Source organism: Castor canadensis, chromosome 2 (assembly GCF_047511655.1).
Source record: "Castor canadensis chromosome 2, mCasCan1.hap1v2, whole genome shotgun sequence".
Classification (NCBI taxonomy): domain Eukaryota; kingdom Metazoa; phylum Chordata; class Mammalia; order Rodentia; family Castoridae; genus Castor; species Castor canadensis.
In genome coordinates, this window is record NC_133387.1 from 169,358,291 (window position 1) to 169,381,283 (window position 22,993).

General features: G+C 35.8%; 1 long non-coding RNA gene across 1 annotated transcript in view; it reads right to left on the reverse strand.

Annotated features, from left to right (window-relative positions):
- Window positions 1-8,611: 8,611 nt before the first annotated feature.
- The window catches only part of LOC141417541 (uncharacterized), a 52,623-nt gene continuing 38,241 nt past the window's right edge, over window positions 8,612-22,993 (reverse strand). Inside the window, exons 2-3 of the long non-coding RNA XR_012442181.1 lie at window positions 10,469-10,562; window positions 8,612-10,157 (exon numbers count right to left, since the gene is read on the reverse strand). This is a non-coding gene — a long non-coding RNA (uncharacterized lncRNA). The remainder of the gene's footprint in view (window positions 10,158-10,468; window positions 10,563-22,993) is intronic.

Consider the following 22,993-nt stretch of genomic DNA (forward strand, 5'->3'; position numbering starts at 1 on the left):
TTACAATGTTGGATATTAGATTTGCAAATATACTGATAAAGTGTATGAATCTATATTCAGGAGAAATATTTCTCTGTAGTTTCCTCCCCTTATAATATCTTTGTCTAGTTTTCTTATTTAGGTAAACCTGGCATCATAGAATTAGTTGGGAAGTGTTCCTTTTTCTTCTGTCTCCTGGATGTGACTGTAGATAAGTGAAATAATTTCTTCATTAAGTGTTTGTAGAATTAACCAATTAACTCATCTACATCTGGTGCTTTATGTTTTAAAAAGTTATGTTCAATTTCTCTAATAGATATCAATCTGTTCAGATTTACTTATTCTATATGTTTAGGCAGAGTGTGTCTTTCAAGGAATTCTATTTCATCTAGATTAACAAATTTGTGGACAAAATAGTCTTTTATTATCCTTTCAATGTCCATGGTATCTATAGTGTCATTCTCTCTTTCATTTCTGTTTTAGTAATTTATATTTTCTCTCTTAGCTTGGCTAGAGTCTTATCTAGTGTATTTATCCTTCAAAGAACAAACTTTGGGTTTCATAGATTTTGCTCTATGGAATTGCTGTTTTCAATTTCATTGATTACTGTTTTAACTTTGTTTTTTCTTACCTTATGTTCACAGATTTAATGTGCTCTTCTTTTACAGTTTCTTAAGGTATAAGATTAGAAGATGGAATTTAGATCTCTTTTATAATATGTGCAGTCAATGCTAGAAATTTCCTATAATTACTGCTTTTGCTATGTCTCAAAAAATTTGATATTTTGTATTTTCATTTTCATTTAATTGAAAATGTTTTTGACATTTCCCTTAAAATTTCTTTTTTGACACATTTCTTATTTAGAAGTACATTGTTTACTCTCTGTGTAGTTAGCAATTATCCAGATATCATTCCGCTATTGATTTCTAAATTAATTCCATTGTGGCCTGAAAGCACACACTGTTTAATTTCTATCCTTTTAACCTTTGTTAAGGTGGTTTTGTGATCAAAAATGTGATCTATCTTGATGAACAATTCCTGTGAACTTGCGAAGAATGTGTAAGCAGTGGTTGTTGGATGAAATGGTCTATAGATATCAATTACATATAGTTGATTGATGTGCTTTTAACTATTTTTATTAGCATATATTGATAGTACAAGGGTGCTTCAATAAATAACTCCATATCCATATATATCTCCATACTCATATATATGGATATATATATATATATATATACACATATATATACGTGTGTGTGTGTGTGTGTAGTTTAAGTTGAATGAGTTCACTCCCCTCTGTCGTATTTCTTTATGTTCCATCCCCTCTCTCTTTTTCAGTGTTTGGTGGGTTTCATTATACTTCATGTGTGTGTGTGTGTGTGTGTGTGTGTGTGTGTGTGTAACATAATTTAATTCTCTTCACCCTCCAGGATCCCTCTTCTTTTCCATTTCCTGCTCCCACTTGTGCTCTCCACCCCCCAAACAATTCCACCCTTATACTCATGTCCTATTATTATTTTTATTGTTATTATTACTATAGGTCTAGAGTCCACATATAAGTGAAAACATGTGATATTTGGCTTTTTGAGTTTGGCATATCTTGCTCAACATGATGATCTCCACTTCTACAGGTTTTCCTGCAATTGATGTTGTCTCATTCTGCTTTATGGCTGAATAATGGTCTATGGTGTACAAATGTTGTATTTCTTTTCATTCATTGGTTGTGGGGCACCTAGGCTGATTCTATAACTTGGTTATTGTGAATAGTGCTGCAAAAACATGGGCATGCAGATATCTCATACATGTTGATTTACACTCTTTGGATATATGACCAAGAATGGTGTGGCTCGATCTAGAGCATGTTTATTTTTAGTTTTTTGATGAGTCTTCATACTGATTTCCATAGTGTTTGCAATATGCCTATCAACATCGTATAAGCATTCTTTTCTCCCTTACATCCTTGCCAGCATTTGTTGTTTTTTGTTTTCCCAGAGGTAGCCATTCTGACTGGAGCAAGATGGTATATCAGAGAGATTTTGATTTGCATTTCCTTTGTGGCTAAGGATGTTGAAAATATCTTCATGTATTTATCAGCCATTTCACCTGTTCTGAGAAGTGCTATTCAGTCCATCTGCACATTTATTAATTGAATTGCTTGGAGTTTTGTGATTAAATTTTTCAGGTTCTTGGTATATGCTGGATAGTAATCCTTTCTTATCTATTGAATAGCTGATGAAGATTTTCTTCTATCCTGTGGGATAGATCTTGATTCTGATAATTGTTTCCTTTGATGTTCAAAAGCTTGGAAATTTTATACAATTCCATATTTTTATTCCTTGTCTTATTTCTTGGGAAATTGGATTTCTATTTATAAAATACTTACAAATGCCTATATCTTCCAGTGTTTTCCTTTTATTTTTCTATAGTACTTTCAAGATTTCTGATCTTACAGTAAGATCTTTGATCCATATTGAGCAATGTCATTTCTGATTTCTTGCTAGATGCATTTGTTCATTTCAGACACAGGAGTTTTAATGGTGACAGTTATAAGAGTGGATTCCTCTAATTCTCCTTGCAGTAGTATCAGTTTTTGATTCACACATTTAGGCATATACACATTAAAGTCTATTATGTCTTCTTGGAGTATTGACTCTTCTATTGTCATGTAATACCTCTCTTTATCCCTCATAACTTTTCTCTGTCTAAAAGTTACTCTGTCTGCAGTTACTCTGCTTTCTTTTGACTAGCATTAGTTCAATATTTTTTGCTCATTCCTATACTATTAATATATATGTGTCCTGTGTTTAAAATGAGTTTCTTGGAGAGATTCCAAGATGGCGGCTAGAGGGAGGAAGCAGAAAGCGTGCCTCCTATAGTGAAATCTTGGAGAGATGCTGGAGACACACCTTGCAGGCAAAACCACCAAAAAGAGGCAAAACTTTGACCCCTCCACACACCCAGCCTGCACAGAGAATCTCTACTTCATGTTAAATGGAGAAACTAGGAGGGCACCTGGGCCTCCAGTCACCCATGCCCACATGACTTAGGAAGACACAGACAAACCTACTGTTGATTAGTACACCAACACTCCCTGTTTATACCTTTGAAACTTTTTTGTTTGATTCCTTGTTTTGTTTTTTCCTACTTGTCTGTTTATTTGTTTTTCCCCTTTTCTTTAATTTCCTCCTTTCCATCTCCTCTCACCCTTCCATTCTAAATATTACCATTGTTATTATTACAAGCTAGAAAATACTTAATTGTACACAGTACAGGGACAGTAACAACACCAAGGACAATGACAGGAAGACAGAAAAAACAGGGAAACCAGTTTCCCCACAGCAAAAAATTAGTACAGGAACCAGAAGGAAATGAAGAAAACAGATACTCAGATCCAGACTCCAATAAAATGAACATAAACTATGCCAAAGAACCCAAAGAAGCCCACAAGAATAATTTAAAAGAAGACATACTACAGGTACTCAATGAGAATTTTATAGAGATGATACTGGATAGGGTCAACCAAAATGTACAGGAGACACTCAAGAAATTCCAAGACAACAAAAATAGAGAATTTGAAAAAGCAAAAGAAGAAATAAAGGAAACCATAGAATCACTGTATAAACACCAAAGTGAAACAGAGAACATGATTAATAAACAGATAAATGAACTCAGGACAAAAATAGACAACATTAAAGAGGAAACCACCCAAGATATGGAAAACCTCAGAAAAAAGAATGAAACAGAACTGCAAAACAAAACGGAAGGCCAATCCAGCAGAACAGAACAAACAAAAGACAGAATCTCAGAACTTGAAGATGAAATGGAAATTAAAGGAAAAAACCAAAGAACTATTAGTTAAACAACTCAAGACCTGTGAAAAGAAAATGTAAGAACACACTGACTCCATCAAAAGACCAAACTTGAGAATCATGGGCATCAAAGAAGGAGAAGAGGTGCAAGCGAAGGGAATGCATAATATACTCAACAAAATAATAACAAAAAATTTCCCAAACCTAGAGAAAGATATTCCCATACAGATGCAAGAGACCTCCAAGACACCAAACAGATCAAAATAGAACTATCCCATGACATATCATCATTAAAACAAGAAGTTCAGAAACTAAGGAAAGAATATTGAAGGCTGTAAGAGAGAAAAAACAAGTAACATACAAAGGTAAACCCATCAAAATCACAGCAGACTTCTCAACAGAAACATTAAAAGCAAGAAGAGTGTGGGGTGAGATCTTTCAGGCACTGAATGAAAATAACTTCAACCCCAGGATACTCTACCCAGCAAAACTATCATTCAAAATAGATGGAGCAATAAAAGTCTTCCATGATAAGCAGAAACTAAAACAATATGTGACCACAAAGCCACCACTACAAAAGATTCTTCAAGGGATTCTGCACACAGAAAGTGAAATCCAATTTAACCATGAAAAGACAGGCAGCACCAAATGACAGGAAAAGAAAAAGCAAGAAAGTAGAGAGTAACCTCAACTTAGGTACACACAATCAAACCTTCAAACAATTAAGACAACTAAATGACAGGAATAACCACATACCTATCAGTACTAACACTTAATGAAAAAAAAGAGGAAATTAAAAGGTTCCTGGAAGTAAATGAAAATGAAAACACAAACTATCAGAACCTATGGGACACAGCAAAGGCAGTCCTGAGAGGAAAGTTTATAGCCATGAGTGCATATATTAAAAAGACTGAAAGATCCCAAATCAATGACCTAATGATACATCTCAAACTCCTAGAAAAACAAGAACAAGCAAATCCCAAAACAAATAGGAGGAGAGAAATAATAAAAATAAGAGCTGAAATCAATGAAATAGAAACCAAAAAAACCATATAAAGAATTAATGAAACAAAAAGTTGGTTCTTTGAAAAAATAAACAAGATCTACAGACCCCTGGCAAACCTGACTAAAATGAGGAGAGAAAAAACCCAAATTAGTAGAATCAGGAACACAAAAGGGGAGATAACAACAAATACCATGGAAGTCCAGGAAATCATCAGAGACTACTTTGAGAACCTATATTCAAATAAATTTGAAAATCTGAAAGAAATGGACAGATTTTTAGATACATATGATCATCCAAAACTGAACCAAGAGGAAATTAGTCACCTGAATAGATCTATAACACAAAATGAAATTGAAGCAGCAATCAAGAGTCTCCCCAAAAAGAAAATTCCAGGACCTGATGGATTCTCTGCTGAATTCTATCAGATCTTTAAAGAAGAACTGAAACCAACCCTCCTTAAACTGTTCCATGAAATAGAATGGGAAGGAAAACTGCCAAACACATTTTATGAAGCCAGTATTACTTATCCCAAAACCAGGCAAAGACACCTCCAAAAAGGAGAACTATAGGCCAATCTCCTTAATGAACATTGATGCAAAAATCCTCAATAAAATAATGGCAAACCGAATTCAACAACACATCACCACGACCAAGTAGGCTTCATCCCAGGAATGCAGGGGTGGTTCAACATATGAAAATCAATCAACGTAATAAACCACATTAACAGAAGCAAAGACAAAAACCACTTGATCATCTCAATAGATGCAGAAAATTCCTTTGATAAGATCCAACACCATTCATGATAAAAGTTGTAAGAAAACTAGGAATAGAAGGAAAGTACCTCAACATTATAAAAGCTATATATGACAAACCTACAGCCAGCATTATACTTAATGGAGAAAAATTGAAACCACTCCCTCCAAAATCAGGAACCAGACAAGGATGCCCACACCTCCACTCCTACTCAACATAGTACTGGAATTCCTAGCCAGAGCAATTAGGAAAGGAGAAAGAATAAAAGGAATATAAATAGGTAAAGAAACTGTCAAAATATCCGTATTTGCAGATCACATGATCTTATACCTGAAAGACCCAAAAAAACTCTACTCAAAAGCTTCTAGACATCATCAATAGCTACAGCAAGGTAGCAGGATATAAAATCAACATAGAAAAATCATTAACATTTCTATACACTGACAATGAGCAAACTGAAAAAGAATGTATGAAAACAATTCCATTTACAATAGCCTCAAAAAAAATCAAATACCTAGGTATAAACCTAACAAAAGATGTGAATAACCTCTACAAAGAAAACTATGAACTTCTGAAGAAAGAGACTGAAGGAAACTATAGAAAGTGGAGCGATCTCCCATGCTCATAGATTGGTAGAATCAACATAGTAAAAATGTCTATACTCCCAAAAGTAATCTAAATGTTTCATGCAATTCTCATCAAAATTTCAATGACATTCATTAAAGAGATTGAAAAATCTACTGTGAAATTTATATGGAAACACAAGAGGCCACGAATAGCCAAGGCAATACTCAGTCAAAAGAACAATGGTGGAGGTATCACGATACCTTACTTCAAACTATATTACAAAGCAATAATGATAAAAACAGCATGGTACTGGCACAAAAACAGACATGAAGACCAGTGGAACAGAATAGAGGACCCAGATATAAAGCCACAAAACTATAACCAACTTGTCTTTGACAAAGGAGTTAAAAATATATGATGGAGAAATAGCAGCCTCTTCAACTAATACTGCTGGGAAAACTGGTTAGCAATCTGCAAAAAACTGAAACTAGATCCATGTATATCACCCTATACCAAGATTAACTCAAAATGGATCAAGGATCTTAATATCAGACCACAAACTCTAAAGTTGATACAGGAAAGAGTAGGAATTACTCTGGAGTTAGTAGGTATAGGTAAGAACTTTCTCAATGGAACCCCAGCAGCACAGCAATTAAGAGATAGCATAGATAAATGGGACCTCATAAAACTAAAAAGCTTCTGTTCATCAAAAGAAATGGTCTCTAAACTGAAGAGAACACCCACAGAGTGGGAGAAAATATTTGCCAGCTACACATCAGACAAAGGACTGATAACCAGAATATATAGGGAACTTAAAAAACTAAATTCTCCCCAAACTAATGAACTAATAAAGAAATGGGCAAGTGAACTAAATAGAACTTTCTCAAGAACAAATTCAAATGGCCAAAAAACACATGAAAAAATGCTCACCATCTCTAGCAAATGCAAATTAAAACCACACTAAGATTCCACCTCACCCCTGTTAGAATAGCCATCATTAGCAACACCACTAACAACAGGTGTTGGTGAGTATGTGGGGAAAAAGGACCCCTCTTACACTGTTGGTGGGAATGTAGACTAGTACAACCACTCTGGAAAAAAAATTTGGAGGCTACTTGAAAAGCTAAACATTGATCTACCATTTGATCCAGCAATACCACTCTTGGGGATATACGCAAAAGAATGTGACACAGGTTACTCCAGAGGCACCTGCACACCCATGTTTATTGCAGCACTATTCACAATAGTCAAGTTATGGAAACAGCCAAGATGCCCCACCACTGACGAATGGATTAAGAAAATGTGGTATCTATACACAGTGGAATTTTATGCAGCCATGAAGAAGAATGAAATATTGTCATTCGCTGGTAAATGGATGGAATTGGAGAACATCATTCTGAGTGAGGTTAGCCTGGCCCAAAAGACCAAAAATCATATGTTCTCCCTCATATGTGGACACTAAATTAAGGGCAAACACAGCAATGGGATTGGACTTTGAGCACATGATAAAAGCTTTAGCACACAAGGGAGGGGTGAGGATAGGTAAGGCACCTAAAAAATTAGCTAGCATTTGTCGCCCTTAACGCAGAGAAACTAAAGCAGATACCTTAAAAGCAACTGAGGCCAATAGGAAAAGGGGACCAGGAACTAGAGAAAATGTTAGATCAGAAAAAATTAATCTAGAAGGTAACACACATGCACAGGAAATCAGTGTGAGTCAACTCCCTGTATAGCTATCCTTATCTCAACCAGCAAAAACACTTGTTCCTTCCTATTATTGCTTATACTCTCTCTTCAACAAAATTAGAGATAAGGGCAAAATAGTTTCTGCTGGGTATTGAGGGGGTTGGGGGAGAGGGAGGGGGCGGAGTGGGTGGTAAGGGAGGGGGTGGGGGCAGGGGGGAGAAATGACTCAAGTCTGGTATGCACATATGAATAATAAAACAATAAAAAAATTTTTAAAAATGAGGTTCTTGTAGACAACATATAATTGGGCCTATTTTTTGATGTACTCAGACAAACTGTTTTTAAATCAGTGTAGTTGGACCTTTGACATGTAAAGTGGCTACAGATACATTTGGATTAATATTTGCTTTTTTCTTCATTCTTATTTTTATCCTTCATGATTTTTCTGCCTTTTGTAATTTTCATTGAGCATTTGTATGATTTTACTTTTTACTTCTTTATTATCCTATAAACTACTTTTCTTTTTTTTATTTTTAAAAAATGGTTGTCCTCGAGTTTGCAATACATTTAAAACTAATCCAATTTCACTTTCACTTAACACCCTACCACATCATGATTATTGAATTCACCTTATAACAATGAATAGTAACAATAATAAAATAATCACAATTTCTTCTTCCCAAGTCTTGTGTCATTTATATCATTTCACTTATACGTAACTATATGTAATCATGTATATATATATTATATATATAATATATTTGTGTATATATATATATATATATATATATGCAAAATCTCACATAATCAAATACACTGTTGCTATCATTAATTAAACAAACACTTATCTGTTAGGTCAATTGAGATAAAAGTTTAAATGATTTTTACCTCACTTTTTCTTTCTGTAATATGTCTCCTTTCTCCTTCTTCATTCAGGTTTTAGTTTCTAGCTTATACCATTTTCCTCTTCTGTGACAAACTCCTTTTAACAGTTATTGCAAGGCAGGTCTACCAACAACAAATTCCATCAATTTCTGTTTGAGAAAGTCTTCTCCATTCTTAAAAGATAATTTCATAATTTATAGAATTCCATATTGGTGTTTTTCATCTCTTGATACCTTAAATTCTTCACTATTCTCTCTTCTTGCTTGCATAGCTTTTGAGAAGTGAGATGTAACTCTTATCTTTGCTCTTGTAAAGATGTTATTTTTTCCCTCTTGCTATTTTCAAGATTTTATTTTGTATCTGTGATTTTATGCAGCTTGAATAGGTATGTCCAGGGACAGGGTTGTGATATTTAGCTTGCTGGGTTCTCTTTGCATCCTGAATCTGTGGCTTAGAGAACTTTTCAGTCATTATTCTTTCATATATTCCTCTCTGTTCTCTTTCTGGTATTCCTATATTGTTTTTTTTTTTAGAATTTCTTATTGTTTTTTAGAATTTATATTTCCTTGCTTAAATTACCCATATTTTATTGCATGCTTTGTAGTTTTTCCACTAAAATACTTAGCATATTGGTCATATGTTTTGAAGTTCCTGGCCAGAAAATTGTAACGTTCTTGCCATATCTGACTCTGGATTTGATATTTGTTCCACTTCTTTAAAGAGATTTTGTTTTTCCTTTTAGAATGCCTTCTAATTTTGTTGTTTAAACATAAGCATGATGTATTTGGTGTAAGAAGTCATGGTGAATAGGCCATTAGTAACATGTGATGGGATGTAGTGGGAGTATTCTATGGCCTGTGAATAGGTCCCAGTATTTTGGAGGGCCTGCACTCTTGGGCTATAAGCTCCACAAATGTTTCTCAGTCTCCCCCTTCTTACATTGCTAGAGGGAGATAGATTTGTGTATTTCCCATTCCTCCAAATCAGTTCTGCTGTAATGAAATTGCAACAGGTCAGGTGGTTCCGAAATAGTTTCTCCCAAGGGCAGATCTTGCTAGGAAGAACAGAAAGCCCTCTTGTATTTCAGGAGGATTCTTTCTCCCCTTTCCCTACTGGAACCATGAGAGGATTTTTTTCCATCCTTCATGAAGATTAAGCTCATACTCATACTCCCATATTCACAAAAGTGTAGGGGTGAATGCTCCTGATGACTAAGACCCCCTTGAGTTTTTAACTCTCAAGTTCGTCCACATTGAACTTCACACAATCTGACAGTAACAATTCAGATTTCCCTGCATGGTGCTGGTTCCCACACTGGTTTCCACTGCAGATTTTTACTGTAGAAGATTGTGCTCCTCTGTATCTGCCTCCTGATCTCTCCAGGATGGTCACAACAGTTCAACTTGTGATAGGTATAAGCCAAATTGTGTGATTTCTTCTTTTTTTTTTTTTTGAGTGTGTTTAGCTTTTCCCTTGTCAGAATGAAATAGAAACTTGTAAGTTTCTTGTTTCTTACTTGCCAGACCAGAAATAATAAGCTAGTGCTTTTATTAATATTTTCTCTTTTATATTTTTATAGCAAGTTGTATAGAGTTAATTCAATGCTTTTCTGTTTTGTTTCTTTTTACAAAGTGTTTTGTGAATAGACTGCTTTCTCCAACAGAATACTCCGGTGTTAATTTCATACATGATGCATAATGTGTGGGGACAGAGAAAGAATTGCCTTTTTTACTTTGCTTCTCTTCTGTTTCTTTCAGTTCCTTAATTCCCCCTTTATACTCACCTGCAACATTTCTGCCTCATCTCCAAGGGGACCACTTCTTGTCTATCTTTTTCAGCCAGAGGAACAATGTATCTATGAGGTATTCCCTTTGGCTCTGAAAAAATAAAGTAACATTCCTAAAGTGAGTTCTGTGAACAACCATATCCCAAACATCTGTTCCCTTTTTTTTCTTTTTTGGTATAGTGATCTGTACTTTTTCTTCTTGAGGTTATTCATCTATCTTCACCCCTCGTCTCACCTCCACTGCCTGTTCTTCATGTCTGTGGTTGTGGTTAGATCACTTTAGTAACTTAATCTTAACTTCTCCAATGAATAGATAACTTGAATTCACTGTCTCCTGAAACTGCAGAATACATGATTCACATGTACCTCCACTTCTTCCTCTTGTTGAACTTAAGGTTTTAGGGAAAATGTAGAGAAATGCTCAGATTCAGTAAAACAACATTATGTTCAAGAACAGTCAGGATGTAAAGAGTATGCACCTTTCACAGAGGAAATATTTTGTAGCCAAAACTACAGAACAGAATAAAATTGAGGGAATATCTGGGAAATAATTTGGTATTCCTAAACAATAAGCTACCTAAAAAAAAACATAAATAATAAAACTGGGAACTTTAGTTAAGTTTAGATATGATGATCAAAAGTACTTTGATAAAAGAATTGAATATTATAAAAAGGTACTTACAGATTTGTTTTCTATTAGAATATAATAGTTGTACAGGAGGAATACTTTGTGACAGTTACATATGTGCTTACAGTTTATTTTTTAGTATTAGCATATTATAGTTGTACAGGGATACACTGTGACATTTACATAGGTACTTATAATATATCTTAGTTAGATTCACCCAGTCCATCTATCTCCTTTATCCAATCTCTCTCATCTTAGAACAATTTCAACAGTTTTCATTATTCCACTTTAATACATGAACACAAAATACTTCCACCATATTTGCCCTCCTTTACTCTTTCCTTATGCTACTCCCCTCATATCGGTACCCACTACTGAATAGGACTGGTTTTATATTCCTGTCCTTCATTATTTAAAAAAGACATTTTTGTTAGTTTATGATAATTACACAGGAGATTTCATTGTTACATTTCCATATATACATTTACTGTAGTTCATCTTCTCCATTATTCTTTGTACTCCAGTCCCCTTCTTATGCTGACTTCAACAGGTTTTTATGTTCCATACTCATACTTGTATAGAAAGTGCACATCTACACTCACTCTCTTTACTTTCTTCATGTACTTCCTCCTCCCACTAATGCCCTCCTCTTTTCATGACCTGTTTTACATTCTACAATATATCATTTTTAAAATTTTTATTTTATTCATATGTACATACAATGTTTGGGTCATTTCTCCCCCCTTTCACCTGACCCCTCCCTTACACCCTCTTACCCCTCGCTACCCGGCAGAAACTATTTTGCCCTTATCTCTAATTTTGTTAAAGAGAGAGTATAAGCAATAATAGGAAGGACCAAGGGTTTTTGCTAGTTGAGATAAGGATAGCTATACAGGGAGTTGACTCACATTAACTTCCTGTGCATGTGTGTTACCTTGTAGGTTAATTCTTCTTGAATTAACCTTTTCTCTAGTTCCTGGTCCCCTTCTCCTATTGGCCTCAGTTGCTTTAAAGTATCTGCTTTAGTTTCTCTGTGTTGAGGGCAACAAATGCTATCTAGTTTTTTAGGTGTCTTACCTATTCTTATACCTCCTTTGTGTGTTCTTGCTTTATCATGTGATCAAAGTCCAATCCCCTTGTTGTGTTTGCTCTTGATCTCATGTCCACATATAAGGGAGAACATACAAGTTTTGGTTTTTTGAGCCAGGCTAACCTCACTCAGAATGATGTTCTCCAATTCCATCCATTTACCTGCGAATGATAACATTTCATTCTTCTTCATGGCTGCATAAAATTTCATTGTGTATAAATATCACATTTTCTTAATACATTCATCAGTAGTGGGGCATCTTGGCTGTTTCCATAACTTGGCTACTGTGAATAGTGCCGCAATAAACATGGGTGTGCAGGTGCCTCTGGAGTAACCTGTGTCACATTCTTTTGGGTATATCCCCAAGAGTGGTATTGCTGGATCATATGGTAGATTAATGATATAACTTAATAAGATTCATCTACTTCATTGTTCTCCCTCATAAACTTCTCCTCTTTTTAGAACAATTTCAACAGGGTTCATTGTTCAGTTTTCATACCAGAATGCAAAGTACACCCACCGTGTTCGCCTTCCTCATCCTCTCCTTATGCCCCCCCACCTTCCTACTGGTACCCACCCAGATAGAAGCTGCTTTACTTTCCTGTCCTTCATTTTTTTTTAATATAAGGGGGCATTCATCTTGGTATTTCAGACATGTATATATCATGTTTCTAAGGGGGAGGAAAAGAGGTTCCATGTTTGTTTCTGACTGGGCTGATCCATGAATTTTCTAACAGAGTTGTTACAAAATTACTGTTTATGGGAATGTCAACTTGTAATATGAAATGGAAAATAGTTCTACATTAAGATCATGAGGGATTAATAATAGTGTAATGTACTTAATTTTTAAACATTTTTATTAGCATGTATTAGTTGTATAGGGGGTATGACTTGTGACATTTCTGTAAATGCTTACTAGTAACTTGGCTAGGTTCACTCCCACTATCATCCCCCTCCTTCCACATAAAACAATTACAACAGGTTTCATTGTTCTATTTCATATAAGTATATCAAGTACATCAACACTATTCCCCCTCCTTTTTTCCCTCCCTAAAGCCACCCCCTTCCCACAAATACACATCCCTTCACAGAACCTGTTTTACAATCTTGTCCTTCATTCTAAAGTTCACCTTCATTGTTCAAAGGGGTTTCATGAATGTATTTCAGCTGCGAATGTACTGTATGTTAGTTAGATTAACCTACTTTATTGTTTTCCCTTACCCTTCCTCCCCTTCCCCCTATTATGGCATTTCTTTATACCATCATCCTACACAGATGCAATGTATTTCAATATTGTTCAGGCTCTATCATTCTCTTTTCCTACCCTTCTTTCCTTGAATCCCATGGAACAGTCCCACTATTGCAAACATGAATGTGTGTATGGTCAAGTTTGTATTTGTATATACATTTATCTTCTACATATCAGAGAAAATATGTGACTTTTGTCTTTCTGCACCTGGCTTACTTCACTTAACATGATGTTCTCCAGTTCCATCCATTTACCTGCAAACAACATCCTCATGTCTGAGTAATACTCTACTGTGTAAATATAACACATTTTCTTGATCCATTCATTAGTTGTGGGGCATTTGGACTGTGCCCATAAGTTGGCTATTGTGAATAGTGCTACAATAAACATGGGTGTGCAGGTTTTCTATTGTATCCTGACTTCCATTCTTTCTGAAATATGTCCAGGTATAATGTACTTACAAATATGAGTTCATTAAACAGAATACCTGGGTGCACATATTAACCATGTGTGATCTCAGAGAAGTTATATATTGTCTCATTGCTTCAGTATTTCCATTTTTTCAGCTGTGATAATCAACTTCAAAAAGGGTTTTCTATCTTAAGTAGTACTTGCCACTTAAATGGTATCTGGAGTATACTAAGCATCAATGAACACTGGCTTATTTTTGATGGCTGGACATAGAACACTATCAAAAATTTCCCAAATCTACTGTATATTTTTAGGTGACTGGCAGGTCAGTGATACCTTGAAGAACATAGTAACGTCTGTGGACAGAACTGATTTGTGAGGGAAAATAATTCTTTTGGGGAGGTGAAAAGAATAACATAACTTTTCTTAACATGTCTGTCATCTACTCAGTTTCTGTGGAGGTTTTCTATATGGGAATTTCCTCAATAAACAGTGTAGTTTCTTCTCTTATTCACTGAAATGATGGTTCTGACATTGAACTGGTTTCTAGGTTTGATTATCAGTCCCTACCACTTAGTTCACCATTTGAAATCTTCTGAATTTTCATGTTTCCTTCCAGAGTCTGTATTCAGCTGCCCTTCTTTGAAATTCATCCTATCCCTGCTATAGCTCAGCACCTGGGAATTCAGTTTGCACCTGATCTGAACTACAAATGTCAGCTTACAAATTTCAAGAGTCACACAATATGCTCAGAGTAAATGTTCATGTTTTTGAATGTCAATAGATTACTTAAGTTTCAAAAGTTGAGATTAAAAAATTTCAAGGGGCTGAGGAGGTAGCTCTGTGGCAGAGCACATGCTTAGCATGGATTCAATCCCTAGCACCAAATAAATAAAGAAATATCTTTAAAATTTGTAAGATCATGCCAGACAAGTGAAACAAAATATTGTATGTGTCCAATTTCTTCCTGAAGCACAATCATGGAGTATCTATTTATGTCTTACTAAACATACCAAGGTAGATATTTGGAATATGAAATTGAATATAAGTGTCTGCTCTTATAGGACTCTTAGAATCATAAGGGTACACATAAGAAAACCACTGATAACAATAGAGTAAGATGAATGCTATGTATAAGATGCTATGAAAAGTACCTACTAATCCTATGCAGACAGAGATAAAGCTTCCTGGAGTTGCTGAACTTGCAGTTAGAGGAGAAGGGGTGGGTGACATTTCAGATGGAGAGTCTAGCATTTGTGAGGAAATAGCATTTGGAGGAGCAAGTGTTAGTCTATGTAGCAAGAGATAAACTACTAGATAATATGGGAGATAGGTCAAAAGAGTCATTTTGTAGCCAGTCTGAATTTCCTAAGGAGTTCAGCATCACTCTTAAAGAAAAGTTGTTTGCTGCAGGGTGGTGAGGTGCAGGATGGGTTGAATGATCAAGTTTCCGTTTTAGAAGGAGTCCTTTTCTTAACTTTTTAAAATTAACATGTGTTAATTGTCCATACAAATAGCATGCAGCATGCACTGACAAAATCCAACTACCCTTTTCCCATTGCCCCTTATTTTTTTCCCAATCTCTAGTAATCACAATCTACTTTCATGTCGACTTTTAGTTTCCACATGCAAAAGATAACCTGTGGTGCTTGTCTTTCTGTGTCTGCCTCATTTCACTTAACATGATGTCCTTCAGTTCCAACCATTTTGTTACAAATGGCAGGACTTTATTCTTCTTTATGTCTGAATAATACTCCTTATGTATATATGTTGATAGGCACTTAGGCTGATTCCATGTCTTAGCTATTGTGAATAGTGCAGTAACAAATTTAAGCATGCAGGTATCTCTTTGGTAAATTAATTTAATTTCCTTTGAATACATACCCAGAAGTAAGATAGCTGGATCACATTGTAGATCTATTTTTAATCGTTGAGGAATCTCCATACTATTTTCCATAACACAGCAGTCATAATTTACAATCCTACCAACAGTAAGTGCTTTTCCCCTATATCTTTGCCAGCATTTGTTATTATTTTTTTGTAATGAACCTTGTAGCGGGTATCTCATGACAGTTTTGATTTGCATTTCTTAATGACTGATGATCTTGGGCATTTTTCATGCATATAGTGTAGCCAATGATTTTGTGGATAATTATGACCCCCTCCCCAAAACACAGAAAACAAAAGCAAAAATCTGCTCCTGGCATCATATAAAACTAAACATCATCTGCACAACAAAGGAAACAATCAACAGAATGAAGAGATAGCCTATGGAACAGGAGAAAATATTTGTCAAATATTCATCTGACAGATAATTAATACAAAGAATATAGAAAGAACTCAAGAAACAAAAAGCAATCTGATAAAAAACTGGGCAAATAATCCAAGTAGACAATTTTCAAAAGAAGAAATACAAATGACCAAGAAACAGATTCTTTTTAGCAGCCCTGCAGACTGGACATTGACCTGTGTCTGTGATATCACAACATTCTAGTTCCCACAGCACTTGAGCACCCAATCAATGAGACCAAAACAATCATGAGTTCTTACCTTTATGCTGACAGATCAAAAGGCAAGTCTGGTATGAATTGCCCAGATTACTTTGCCAACATACGGCAGCAGCCTGCCTCAGTCCAGATCAATATCCCAGCTAGCAAAGAGTCAAAGTGCCTCTTAATTCAATTTCCTATAATATTCAAGTAAGTGCAAAATTTCAAAAGCTTCCCAAAATTAGTTGGTTTCAAAAACTGTACTAGATTTGGTGTCGAAGCTAAGGAAGAATGAAGGTTTTCTTCACTGGATATCATTGTGCTGCTCTTTATTGTCTCTTATTAATGTTGACAAAGCAAAGAAAAACTCTTATTTTATTGACGTTGCAATGTCTTTTGTAGAAGTGAAAACACAACACCTGGTGAGGTGGGGAATGGCGAATAAAGGGGATGCAGTAAGCAACTTGCAGACTAGAATTATGTCTGGATGAAGTTCAAGTACAGTTCTGAATAACTTTCAATATTTTTTTAAAAAGGACAGCCATTTTGTAGCATGGATCTGAGTGAAGAATGAATTAAGCCCAGTACGTCAATTCTGAGATTTTAAGGGAGTTACTATACTTCTCTGAGACTGTGCTTGTAGAAATTAATCCCAGACATGAGAGGAAATGGTGTCATGCACATCAAAAGGACTTTCAATCCCTTAATTGTCGACTTTTCACTATATTTGCATCTCAGAATCATGGACACATATTCTTAGAAGGTAGAGATCTAGGCTTTGTGCCATGTTTTCCTCAGCTTTCCCAGCAGAGCCATTCACTCCATACTTCAAAGAACACAACAAGCTCTCTCCAAGTTCTAGGCTGGTGACATCACCAACGAGGAAATGTCTTGGGATGCAAAACAAAATCAGTGTCAATACTTCCAGTTTCTCATAAGTATATGCGAGGTTTCTAACATTATAGGGAATACAGAACAAATAGTCTCCCCAAAGAAATGAATTTTAGTGACAGACTGGTGTCTAAAAACAGTTTTCCTCTATATCCTGCATGGTGAGATGGATAGAGTTTTCTCTAGAGGCCAGTGGATTCAAAGAACATGCACCATGTCCACTTAGGAACTGAAGTGCTATCTTTCATGTCAAAAGAATTTTATTTGCTTAGGTAAAAATCTCAGAACTTTATTGCTATAATCCCCACTGAAAATGGTAAAAATGGGCTACAAATTCATGAAGCCAGAATGCTTTACCAAAGAGAAGCAAATGTACAACTCTGTTTTACAGTCTGAAGGAATAGGGGAGTTATAGCAAAATGGTCTAGAAAACATTTCTCTGCTCTAGGATTGTAGTCTCATGAAAGACTGGTCAGCAAGGCAGATTAGAAGGTTGGAAAGATACCCTTGTATACCCTAGGAAAATATAAAACACAGATCATCCTACTGTGTAACCACCTAATGGCCTCTGCAAAATGGACTCCTTTATGTCTGTATTTGAAGACAAGATTTTCTTTCTTAAATCTTGGAATATATGAGCTTTCAGTGAAATTTGGAAAATGCTTATTCTTTCATATTACCACTTATGGATTATGTCTAAAACCTAGTGGAAAATTCTGGTTGTACTTCAAGAGAGCCCTTGGACCTTATTAGGATGGACTTAATTCTCATCTCTAAAACAGAACAGCATTCCCATGGTGATGAGAAGGACACATAAGGATGTGGCTCCAGCAGTGACCACTGCTCACCACAGGAGTAGATGGGATAAGAAGTAACGGCGTTTGCTATTCAAATACAGATATCTCAAGATGAGCCAGGCTAATAAGCCAGGAAGTTTTGCTAGATATAAGCCTATTATATTGTTTAAGATTATTATCCTCTTTACTGCCAAAGGTACTCTAAAATAGTAGGAATTCTCTTCTCCCATTAGGCTCCCCCAAGGATCTGTAGGCCATATGGGTAGGTGGCAACTTGAATACATTACTGAGATACTAATATTAGGCTTTTGTGAGCACAAAAAGCTTTCACTCTCTATTAAGCCAAATTACATAAAGCAAGAGCTGGAAAGTCAACTAAAGTGTGCCTTTTGCAGAAAGCTGGAAAAATGAAATAAGTTTTGCAGCACACCATGGCTTTCTAATCACCCAACTTTATTCTCCTAGATGGAAAAGCCATACCCCTTGCAAAATTTTATTACATTGAATCATTCTTCAATACCCATTAGTATAAGAAAAGCACCAATCCATGTATGATAAGCATTCTCTTCCTGTGCTTATCACCAAATTTACTAACATAAGTCTGTGTATAACCTAGCCTAAAATGAGTGGGTTCTTATGTGTATATGTGCCTTTCAATGTCTTACCCTTCTAGACTGTAATAAGTATGTCTATGTCCATCCAACTATCCAACCACCTGTCTGTTTATCAGGCTTTTGTGGGGACACTGATTATTTTCGAGGCGCTATGGTATGCATGTGGAATAAAAAGGTGATATGATGTGGTTCTTGCCTTAAGAAGATGCAAAGTATGATGAAGAGGGTAAGTACAAATGTAATTGCAATTATACATAAAGTCTTAAATAGGGCTTTATACCTAGATGTGTACAAATGAAGGTGTGACTAACTTCTCTGTTAGAATCAGGAAACATATAAAGGAGGAGATGGTATATAAGATGGGCCTTGGACTGGATTGGTACTGCCATTGATGGTTTCTCTAATATTTTTAGCTCATCAGAGAAGACTGAAAAACAGCGAGTGTGGGAATCTAATAGCGAAAGCTGCAAGACTTGAACGTGCCGCCCACATGCATATTCCTGATCATCCTGATTTCTGTGCTAAGTAGTTAAAGATCAGGCTCATGATGGACATGTCCAATACTCAAGAGTTGCAAAAGTTTTTCTTAAACTTATTTGGATTATGAACTCCTTCAATAATCTTGTGATATTTGTAGACCCACTCCTCCCACAAATGCATAAATGTTATATTCCAAATTTGTGAGGAATTTCCCAGAGTTCCATGAACAATTTAGAGAAGTTGTCTGGAGTCTCATTTTATTCAGATCCTTTAGTTTAGGAGGGATGCTAGAATCACACTTCCTATTTACTCCTAGACTATCAAATACCCTCACAGGACCATGGGGAAAAACTGGTATAAAAACTATTCTGTTCTGTTTCATAGGGCTAAATAGATGACTTCTTGCCTGTATAATCTTGAACACTTTCCCTAAGCCTCAATTTGCTCATCCTCATAATGGGTATATTACTCTTATCTCTCAGAATTTGTTTTCAAGATTAGAGCTAAGATATATAGAATACCTCACACATTGTTTGGCTTTTATGATCATTAATATCAGTTGTAGCATATATAATGACAGCAACACAATTATGTTCCAGAGATTTGGGGAATAAATTATGGTGACCAGATGCAATATCCATTTGAATACTTAGAGGCATGTTTAACTAATTGTTTATCTAGAAATCCCTCTGCTCTCAAGATGATTAACAAGAATACTGCAATTAGATTCTGAACCCTCTGGATAGAAAGCATAGCTCCTATATATTCTGTACCATGTTCAATAAATGTTTAATAAAATTATAATAGTGCTTGAGATTTCTATACTTCCTTAATTTTATATTCTCTAAGTACTTTGTAGATATTAGTTCATTAATTTTCTCAATTCCACAGAGACTAGGAAGGTAGGAAATATTAAAAAGCATCTTCTTCGCCCATTGCTTTAAACATATGCCTTTCCTTCATCCTCTTAAACATTGCTTTGCTGCATCCTACCAAACACACCAGAGTGTAACCCCTTCCTCTTAGCCTTAAGGCTATTCACCAGTTCTACCAGTCTTCCCAGGCCTTGCTATCTTCTCTCCAATTATAATTTGCAATTTATGTTTTACTATAGTAGTTCTAATTTCTAAAGTAAACTGGTTCCTTAATAGATCCAGACTAAAAAAATTCAAATAACAAATAATAATTACAATAGCTTCTATCTATTGAAAATCAGACACTGGAATGTATTAAAAGTATTATCTCTTCTGTGCCTCTCAAAAACCCAATGTGTTATTTATCATTACCTCCATTTTATGGTGAGAAAAAATAGGTCCATAAGAAATTAAACAAGACTGTATAAGGTCACACAGCTGACAAGAGGTAGATCTGGGATTTGAACCTAGATATGTCTACCTCTGAAACCTAAGAAGACTTAACTAAAAGCTGTGCAACTTTTCACAATTCTCTGTTCTCAGGGTATTGTGAAGACATTCAGAATCTCAGAATCTCTGAGACAACATGTGAGTGAGCATCTGAGAAAATCACAAGACCTGCTTTGGTACTAGGACTTGCAGGAAGGTGGGAAAGTAAGCTATCACTGAAATCCCATTGATTCTAATCTCCACTTGCAGTCCCTCCTCTTCTTTCAAGCTACCACCCTGTGAAAGGATCAGACCTATTAGAACCCAAGAGAATTTGGAATTAGTGTGCTATCCAGAAAGATTCTAGCAAACACTCAGTAGAACTTTTTGAAAGCCAGAGTGGACATCTTGCTAGCCTTGTCTCACAATGAGTTACTTAAAATCATGACTCTGACTGTCTCTTAAGGACTTTAGGTCTGAAAGGTGGGAGAGGCTCAGTGATCCACAGGACCTATGCAGTTCCTGAAACCCATATATTCACTGAATCTTCATCTGCACAGTATTCCTTCTTCAACCCTCAAGGATGAATGTCCCATCATGTCAATTTTACTCTGTCCTGGGATATTTAAGGATTTCTTAGACTCTACAACTATTGCCACCCCTTCCGTTTATGTAACTTTACCATGCCATATTTTCATTCCAACTGTGAGCCATATGTACTTATGTTCAATAAAATTACTAATTGGGTTAATCAATTATGAGAAAAACTAAGATATATCAAAGGCTTGCTGTGCTGGGCACTACAGTGGCAACACACACACACACACACACACACACACACACACACACGTGTGCATGCACACATCTCATAATATGTTGCTGCTTTGATTTCCACCGTGGAAATGAAAAAGTCTGAATTCTAGAAACTTAAACTGCATGGTCATTAAAAGGTAGAAAGATAATCCAAATCCAAGTCTGAGCAAGGGCAGAACCCTAATCAACTTGGGTGTGAGGGTTACTTGTGCTCCATAGCTACTTCTTCATATTTACTCTACAACTTGTCACCTGAAAATTGAACTCATAGACTTTTCTTAGTAGAGGAACCCCAACCTTCCTGTGAGCAGCTGCAGAATTTAGCCTGTATAGATTATTCATCAACAAAGGAGGTGTGCTCCATTGATGGTAGAAATCACTGGGGGAGGCATCTTGAAGTCAAAGGTGACAGTGACAATCCTGAGCCAGGAATGAGAAGGAATTGCCATAAAGATGTATTTTGAGATGTAGTCACCCTTGGTAGTTCATCTTTGCCAGGAAGCATGGGTACTGCAGGATCTGTTCTTTCTCCTTATTTTCTCACTTTATAGCTGGGATGATGCAAACTAGGAAGATAGAATTTATTTCTCAGGTTAAGCACCTACCTTAACTATACTCAAGTTCATCCTAGACAAATTTCTGGCTGATGAAATAAGCAACTCTGTGAAATACCTCAGGTGGCATATATACCTGGGAGATATTTGCCACTGCTGTAAATAAAGTTTTCCAAATAGTAATGCTGCTACTATCTTTATGTTAGCAGCTAGGAAAATAAGCTAGCAAGAAAAGTGCAAAAACAAAGTTATAGCCTAGCAAAAGTTGATTAATAATATACCAAACATGTTTAGAGAATTCCAGTTCCTTCTCCCATAGGAATATTCTAAACAATGATTTTATTAAGTTCAAATTATGTTTTCTCTTGCACCTATACAAAGTCAGCTGTTGCCACTAGCAAGACGCCTTGTGCACCTATTATAGTGCATAAAGGAGAAGTGAAATATCCATCAGAACTTCCTAGCTGTGCCACAAAATAACCTAGGTGCACTTTAATCCTCATCACAACCTCAGGGGGAAAGCATGATTATTACCAGTTCACAAATAAAGACACTGAAAATAAATAGTTTGATAGATAATTGATAGACCTATAGTTTGACCATATATTTGTCTGACTCCAAAGCCCAGACTCTATTCTCTAGTTAATTCTCTTCAAAGTCTTTTCTCTATTCATTTGAATTCTGCAGATTGTGATTTTAATGAGATGGGTGCAGGAATGAAAGTCATACAGCCCTGCCTCAAAGATAATATTGAATTCCACTGTGGCTGTGCCTAGCCTCAGCTGGAGGACTGAACATGACCACTCACCAAGTGAAATTTGCTCCAACTATTACTGAAGACACGTTCATGAGTTCCCAGCTCATGAGGAAATATTGATTTTGCTCCTATGGTCCACACATGGAACATGCTGTCTATCAGGAAGAATGCTAACTTTCTTATTTGGTTTTAGGCTAAGGAGCTCGTGCATTTTCTACTAATAGCTCTGCAATCCCTTCATCATCCTTCAGCAGAGACTCATGCCTCAGAATCATCTAACAGGACCATCTTTCTTATTTTAGGATCCACAAGGCTTACTCTAGAGAGACTTTCTTTTTTTAAAAAAAATAATTTTAGTTTTGAATTTTAATACATTAAAAATATGAGATTCCATTATGATAATTCC